Source organism: Nicotiana sylvestris, chromosome 8 (assembly GCF_000393655.2).
Source record: "Nicotiana sylvestris chromosome 8, ASM39365v2, whole genome shotgun sequence".
Taxonomy (NCBI): Eukaryota; Viridiplantae; Streptophyta; class Magnoliopsida; order Solanales; family Solanaceae; genus Nicotiana; species Nicotiana sylvestris.
In genome coordinates this window covers 207,521,648-207,529,383 of record NC_091064.1, presented here as the reverse complement: position 1 = coordinate 207,529,383, position 7,736 = coordinate 207,521,648, and positions in this window count along the sequence as shown.

Here is a 7,736-nt window from a genome sequence, read left to right as displayed (position 1 = left end):
AACTTCTTACTGAGATAGTAGATAGCCTGCTCCTTTCTGCCCGTAACATCATGTTGCCCCAGTACACAGCCGAATGAACTGTCCATAACTGTCAGATACAGAATCAAAGGCCTCTCTGGTTCTGGTGGGACCAACACAGGTGGGTTTGACAAATACCCCTTTATCTTATCAAAAGCCTCCTGGCATTCATCAGTCCATTTGACCGCGGCATCTTTCTTTAACAATTTGAAAATTGGTTCACATGTTGCCGTGAGCTGAGCAATGGACCTGCTGATATAGTTCAGTCTTCCCAACAAACTCATCACCTCGGTTTTGTTTCTTGGAGGTGGCAATTCCTGAATAGCTTTGATCTTTGATGGGTCTAATTCAATACCTCTCCGGCTAACTATGAATCCCAACAACTTCCCAGATGGAACCCCGAAAGCACATTTCGCAGGATTGAGCTTAAGATTGTACCTGAGAAGCCTTTGAAAGAATTTTCTCAAATCTCTGACATGGTCAGATTGCTGTCTAGACTTAACGATCACATCATCCACGTATACCTCAATTTCTTTATGTATCATATCATGGAAGATAGTTGTCATGGCCCTCATATAAGTTGCCCCAGCATTTTTCAAACCAAACGGCATGACCCGATAACAATACGTTCCCCACGGCGTGATGAATGCCGTCTTTTCTGCATCTTCCTTATCCATTAGAATCTGATGATAACCCGCATAACAATCCACAAAAGAGCCAATATCATGTTTGGCACAATTGTCGATCAGTATATGGATGTTGGGCAGTGGGAAATTATCTTTTGGGCTTGCTTTGTTAAGGTCTCGATAATCGACGCACACCCTGGTCTTGCCATCTTTCTTTGGCACAGGCACGACATTGGCTAACCAAGTGGGGTACCGTGTAACCTGAATGACCCTTGCCTCAAACTGCTTGGAGATCTCTTCTTTGATCTTCACACTTATGTCTGTTTTGAACTTTCTCAACTTCTGCTTGACAGGGAGGAGTGCTGGATCAGTGGGCAATTTATGAACCACCAAATCGGTGCTTAGACCCGGCATATCATCATATGACCATGCAAAAACGTCTTTGTACTCATGCAATACTTTAATTATCTCCTCCTTGAGTTGTGGATCCAAATGAACACTTATTTTAGTTTCCCGTACATTATCTTGGTCCCCTAGATTAACTGCTTCTGTGTCATTTAGGTTAGGTTTGGGTTTTTCTTCAAAGTGACTTAATTCTTTACTAATTTCCTCATAAGCTTCATCATTATTACAATCCATCCCATCATCACACTCGATCTCTTGTATTATTACTTCTGAACTAGATTGGCTTTTAAAACTGGGCCGAAGATTCCTCATGCATGTCATGTCATTGATATCAGCATAAAAAGAACTGTACAAAGAAAAGAAAAGAAAATGGAAAGAGAATTAGGGACGAAGAAAATTGCATTTCATTAAACGTAAAGACAACAAGGTTTTAACTCATCCAAACGGACGGAACATAACAACTGGATTACAAACCCTGGAATAATCCAGGTGACAAAAAGGAAAACAAAACCCACTACCACGACTCCCTCCGAACTGGAAGAGGAGTAGCTTCCCAATTGCTGATGTTAGCACGTGGTCCGATGTACTGTATGTCTGCTCTGCTTGACCCTTCCCCGGCCTCAACCATGTTTACTTCAACAAATACTTTCTCAAACACCTTATCCAAATTCCCATCCGCCTCAACTAACGAACCCGATATCTTTGCCAATGACTGTTTCTTGATATTCGGCCTGACGAAGGACCTGGACAATCGAGGAATTGGTTTAGGGAGCACCCAAGCTTTCTTCTTCAATTTACGGGCCTTTCTGACATCTGCCGCTGTTGGTTTGAACCCTAACCCGAAGGTGTCCAGATTTTTGGGCAAAGACACAGGTTGAGTAATGCCCTGCAGTTCAACCCCCAAACCCTTCCCGGGCACGAACCCGTTATTCAACATTTCTGACACTACCATGACGGTCGCAGCTGACACCCTGGGACATGGCATGCTTTTACCCTCAGGCACCCTGCTCACCGGAACCGTGTCGAGGATCTGATACACCCATGGCCCCTTATCATCTTCGGTCTCTATAAAGGGTACAATGGCATCATTCACGGCGCATGTGGGATCTTCCCCATGTAACACAATTTCTTGTCTGTCCCACTCGAATTTGATCATTTGGTGCAGTGTGGAGGGCACGGCTTTTGCCGCATGAATCCACGGTCGACCCAACAAAAGATTATAGGATACTGCAGCATCCAACACCTGAAATTCCATCGTGAACTCGACTGGGCCAATAGTCAATTCGAGTACAATATCCCCTACTGTGTTTGTTCCCCCTCCATCGAACCCTCGAACACAAATGCTATTTTTGCGGATTCTATCCTCATCAATCTTTAACTTGTTCAATGTGGATAACGTGCAAATATTAGCGCTCGACCCGTTATCGATTAGTGCCCGAGTAACCATTGAACCTTCACATTTGACCGTCAAATAGAGAGCCTTGTTGTGTTCTGTGCCTTCCATAGGCAATTCATCATCAGAAAATGCTATCCTGTTCACTTCAAAGATCTTGTTGGCAATTGTCTCTAAATGGTTTACTGAGATTTTGTCAGGCACATGAGCCTCATTCAATATCTTCATTAAAGCTCGGCAATGCTCATCAGAGTGAATTAATAATGACAACAACGAGATTTGGGCCGGTGTTTTTCTCAGTTGATCAACAATGGAATAATCTTGTCCTTTCATCTTTTTCAGAAACTCTTCTGCTTCCTCTTCCGTTACAGCTTTTTTAACTGGCACTGGATTGTCTTTTGCGCCCTTAGCTTTTCTCAACTCTTCAGGGGCGAAACAACGTCCTGACCGGGTCAGTCCCTGTGCTTCACAACTTTCTTCCTCAATTTCCTTTCCTTTGTATGTCACCACTACTTTGTCATATTTCCAGGGTACGGCTTTGCTATCAACCATGGGTAACTGGACTACCGGTTTTATGACAACCGGCTCTACATAGACTCCCTTCACAACCACCACGGGCGTGGATACTGACCTTGGTACCACTATCTTGACTGGCTCCTGCTTTTTCTCGGCCACAAACGGTCCCTTTCCCATTACTAGCACTGGCTTGTCTTCTACTGCTTTTAACTGAACCACTGGCCTTGCACTCACTGTCTTTTCTTTGGTTTCCGTAGAACGAATCACCATAACCACCTGCGAAGGTTTCTTAGGCTCTGCCCCCTTATGTATCAGTTCGATCATGTTGGCCTCATAATGCGCTGGTAACGGATTTTGATTGATGTTCGGGGCCTCTGGAGCCTGTACCTCAATACGACGATTATCAATGAGCTCTTGGATTGCGTTTTTCAACTTCCAACATTTTTCAGTATCGTGCCCCGGCATCCCTGAGCAATACTCGCAGCTAACAGAGTGGTCCAGGTTTCTGGGAAGAGGATTTGGTGCTTTGGATTCAACTGGGGTCAACATCCCCAACTGTTTCAATCTGTGGAAAAGAGAAGTGTAAGATTCTCCCAGCGGGGTAAATGTTTTTTTGTTTGGGGCCTTCTCATTTCTAAAAGCTTGGTTTGGGCGGAAGCTGGTTCCTGGTCTGTTAGCCCTGGGAGGTGGATAGGTGTTTTGTGGGTGTGGCTGTGTATTTTGGGGACTTGGTGTACGCCATTGCGAGTGCACTGGGGGTTGAGTGTAGGTCTGGGCATGGTGAATAGAAAATTGTGGTTCTGGTGGTGGATAATAGTGTTGCGGTGGACCATATGAGGTATATTGATAGTTTGGGTGATGGGGTCTGGGTTGGTTGTAGTAGAGTGGACGGTTATTGTGCCTGGACCAAACATTAGCTTCAACTGCAGCAACTTCTTCTTTCTTCTTCTTTCCCAGCACACCACCAGTACCGCTTTGGATGGCCTGGGTGGTTGCTTTCAAAGCCGAGTAGCTCAAGATCTTGTTAGATTTCAATCCTTCTTCAATCATGGCTCCCATCTTTACCACTTCATTAAACGACTTCCCGACAGATGTCACTAGATGACCAAAATAGGTAGGTTCCAATGTTTGCAAGAAGTAATCTACCATCTCACTTTCCCGCATGGGAGGATCAACCCTTGCAGCTTGTTCCCTCCAGCGGAAACCAAACTCTCTAAAACTTTCCCCAGGCTTCTTTTCTAGTTTCAACAATGACAGACGATCAGGGACTATTTCGAGGTTATATTGAAAATGGCCGATGAATGCCTGGGCCAAATCATCCCATGTATACCATCGGCCGGGGTCTTGCCTCGTGTACCATTCTAGCGCTGACCCGCTCAGGCTTTGCCCGAAATATGCTATCAACAACTCATCTTTTCCCCCAGCCCCTCTCATTTTGCTACAAAAACCACGCAGATGGGCTACTGGGTCACCGTGCCCCTCATATAAGTCAAACTTCGGCATTTTAAACCCCGCAGGCAACTGTACATCAGGAAAAGGGCACAAATCTTTGTATGCGACACTAACTTGGTTTCCTAAACCATGCATGTTCCTGAAGGATTGCTCCAGGCTTTTGACTTTACGAATCACCTCCTCTTGTTCTGCATTCTTAACCGTTTTCTCAACTTCTCCTTTCAAAATGGGGAGAGGAGGTATATGGCTCAGGCGCTTTGAAAGTGGGTTCGGGAGGGTAATATTGGGTGTCGTGAGCTTGGAATAGCGGCTCACTGGATGATCTATGTAGTGGAGCTGGGGGAGGTGCCACAAAGACGGGAACATTTGGTGGAGGAGGGTTTTGAGTGGGAGGTGGAGCTTGGGAATCATAAGCCTCTCTTCCCTGATAATAGTGATGGCTTGGGAAACTTGTTGAAGGACCGGGAGAGGGGTATTCCGGCGTGTGTACTGGTTGGAGGGTAGGAGTAACGGGTAGTTCTTGCCCCTTCTGGGTTCTAGCTAAGGCTATCTGCATTTCATTCATTTCTAGCCTCATTTTTTCCATTTTCTCCAGGGCTTCCTTCAGCATCTGATTGGCCGTTTTTTCTGACTCAACGCTGTTGTCTGACCCAGTCATGCTTTCTGGTATAGGACCTTTTGATCTTGTTTGATAATGGTACGGTGCCAGTACGCTCTAACAACTAACTGATATTGGAAAAACAACAAACTTGTCAGTGTTAGAGTCTTAACAGATATTGTAATTGCACGTTAGGGGGATGCAATGCTCCTAGGCATTTAATCATTTCTAACATGCTTTTGCTCTGACCTCATGCATCATCCCAGCTTATTTTTGCTCTGACAAATATATATTCTTTTTTTTTTAAATTACGGTCGAATCCTATAGAGATTGCCTACGTATCGTGACCCCGCACGAATCAGACCAAGCGTAGTTCGTGCAGATAAATGTAAAAATATGGGTGGAAATAAAATGCTCAACTTTCATTAATAAACAGACTCTTACAAACTCGACATCTTTTGTTTTGGAAAGAAACTAACAAACGCAATCTGAAAGCAAACAAAAACTCTAAGCTGCAAACATACTCAATCCGGACGTACAAAAGACTGACTCGACATGGTAGACACTCAAAGACACGGACTATGCATATTCTAGTGCTTCAAACTTAGGTATCCGCGGGGCGTCGTTCGGCCTCGCCGCGGGTCTAGGATCCAAATCCCTTTCAAGCTGCTCTAACTCATTCATGGTTCGCTTCACATAGATCATCACTGCTGAGATAAAAGTAGTACGGGTCATGTCTTCACAAACCCGGCATCTCCTGACAATAGCATGAGCAATGGCTCTAATCCTGTCTTTTGTTTGCTTCTTTTCTATGAGCAAGCGTCTTATCTGATCGCTGCACGTCTTTAAAGCTCGGGAGTCTTGCAAGTGCTGGTCTTGCAGCTGTTGCACTTCTGCCTCCATTTGGGCTAACAAGTTGTAACAATGTCCGCTCTCAGTTTCGAAGTCTCTAGCCTGCCTAACCGCTCTACCTTCAAGGGCAACTACTTTTCTCTTTAAATTGGCAACAATTTTCTCATGGTCCCTCTTCAACTGATTCAAGTATTGGCGACGCTCTTCGGTTCTTGTCGCCCATTGTGCTTTGAGTTCTGCCATGACATTTTCAGCTTTTCCTAGCTCATCCCGCCATTCTCTGACTTCGCTTTCCAATCTTTTTACCAATTGTTCATCGGATCGGCTCCTCGGTTGCTTATCGATGGTTATCTTCAACTGTCGGACTTGGGCTTTAAGAGCGTCATTTTCTCTGGCTAGTCTATTCTTTTCACCTTGATCCTCGGCAACCTGTACACTGCTCTCGAATTTCAGACTCTCGACTTGTTGCTTTAATTTACCAATCTCAACCCGATAGCTTTCTTCCTTTGCTAACCAATCCCACTGCTCTTGGGACGACTTGGCGAAATCTTCGAGATGAGGTCTTTTAGCCGGTCTTCCATATGCCACGTCACCTCTGAACCATTCGTGATACCCTGGAGCAATTTCCCCTCTGACCCTATCAGACACACAAGTGTTTGCCATCAGATATTGACACTCACTCCAAATTTGACGAACCTCTTCCTCGGGGAATCGACCGTCAGGACTAATTTCGATCACTTGGGTACTTAAATCTTCATCTCTCGGTATTACTTGATATCTACCGAGTTGCCTCAGAACCCGATATGGTGCATAAGGTTGTATGCTTTTGAGTCCCATTAACAAAAAATGCGGTCGGGCTGCTGGCATATATATGACTTCCTCGACAGACAACCATCCAAGCACCCACTGTATCTGGCTAGCCTCGAGGTTCCGAAATAATAATGCCCAAGCTGTGACTCCTTCAGGTAGACCAACCCCTTTGATTCTCGTACAAAATTCCCCTATACAAGTTTTCTCAGCCGAGCCATAACTCAATAACTGAGAGCGCGGGCACAAATGCTCAATCATCCATATTTGCAACAATAAGTTACATCCCTCAAAAAATTTGCCCCCAGCTTTGCACGCAGTGAGAGCTCTGAAGATATCAGCCACAATCATAGGTGCTAAAGTGCTTTTCCCCATGGTTTGCAAAGTACTGACGACGCCTGCTATTTTCAAATCAATATTACCATCTTTCCTTGGGAATATTACGAGACCCAAAAAAGCTACCATAAATGCCACTCGCCTGTGTTTCTCCCATTTTTGTCGGCTATTTCTGCTGCAAAGCTTAAAGTCTGGATTATTGAACCCGCCCACATGTCCATATCTATCATACACGAAGCGGAAACTGCAGAAACCCTTTGCAAAATCTGGGTGATGAACTGTCCGGGGTACTTTCAAGGAATCCAGGAATCGATGTATGGTAATGGCTCTAGGAGCAATCAAGTATTTGAATCTCAATGGAGCTTGGTCACTTCCAATGTACCCCGCTATTTCTTCTATTGTTGGGGTGAGTTCAAAGTCTGAAAAATGAAACACATTATGTGCCGAATCCCAATGGGCGACCAATGCCCTGATGATATCCCCCCGAGGCTGAATGTCTAATAAATCCGGAAGGTCTTTCAAATATTTTCTCACTTCGTCTTGCCCTTCTTTGCCCAAATCATTCCACCACAATTGCAGCTCAAAAGGGATTTTGGTCATTATTGAAAAAGGCTCATTTATTGTTGTGCTCATCCTGCACATTTATTAAAGCGTTTAAGCAAAAGAAAACTTTTATTTAACTCCAAAAACTACTATCTATATTATCGACTCAAAATTAACCCTATATTTTAAA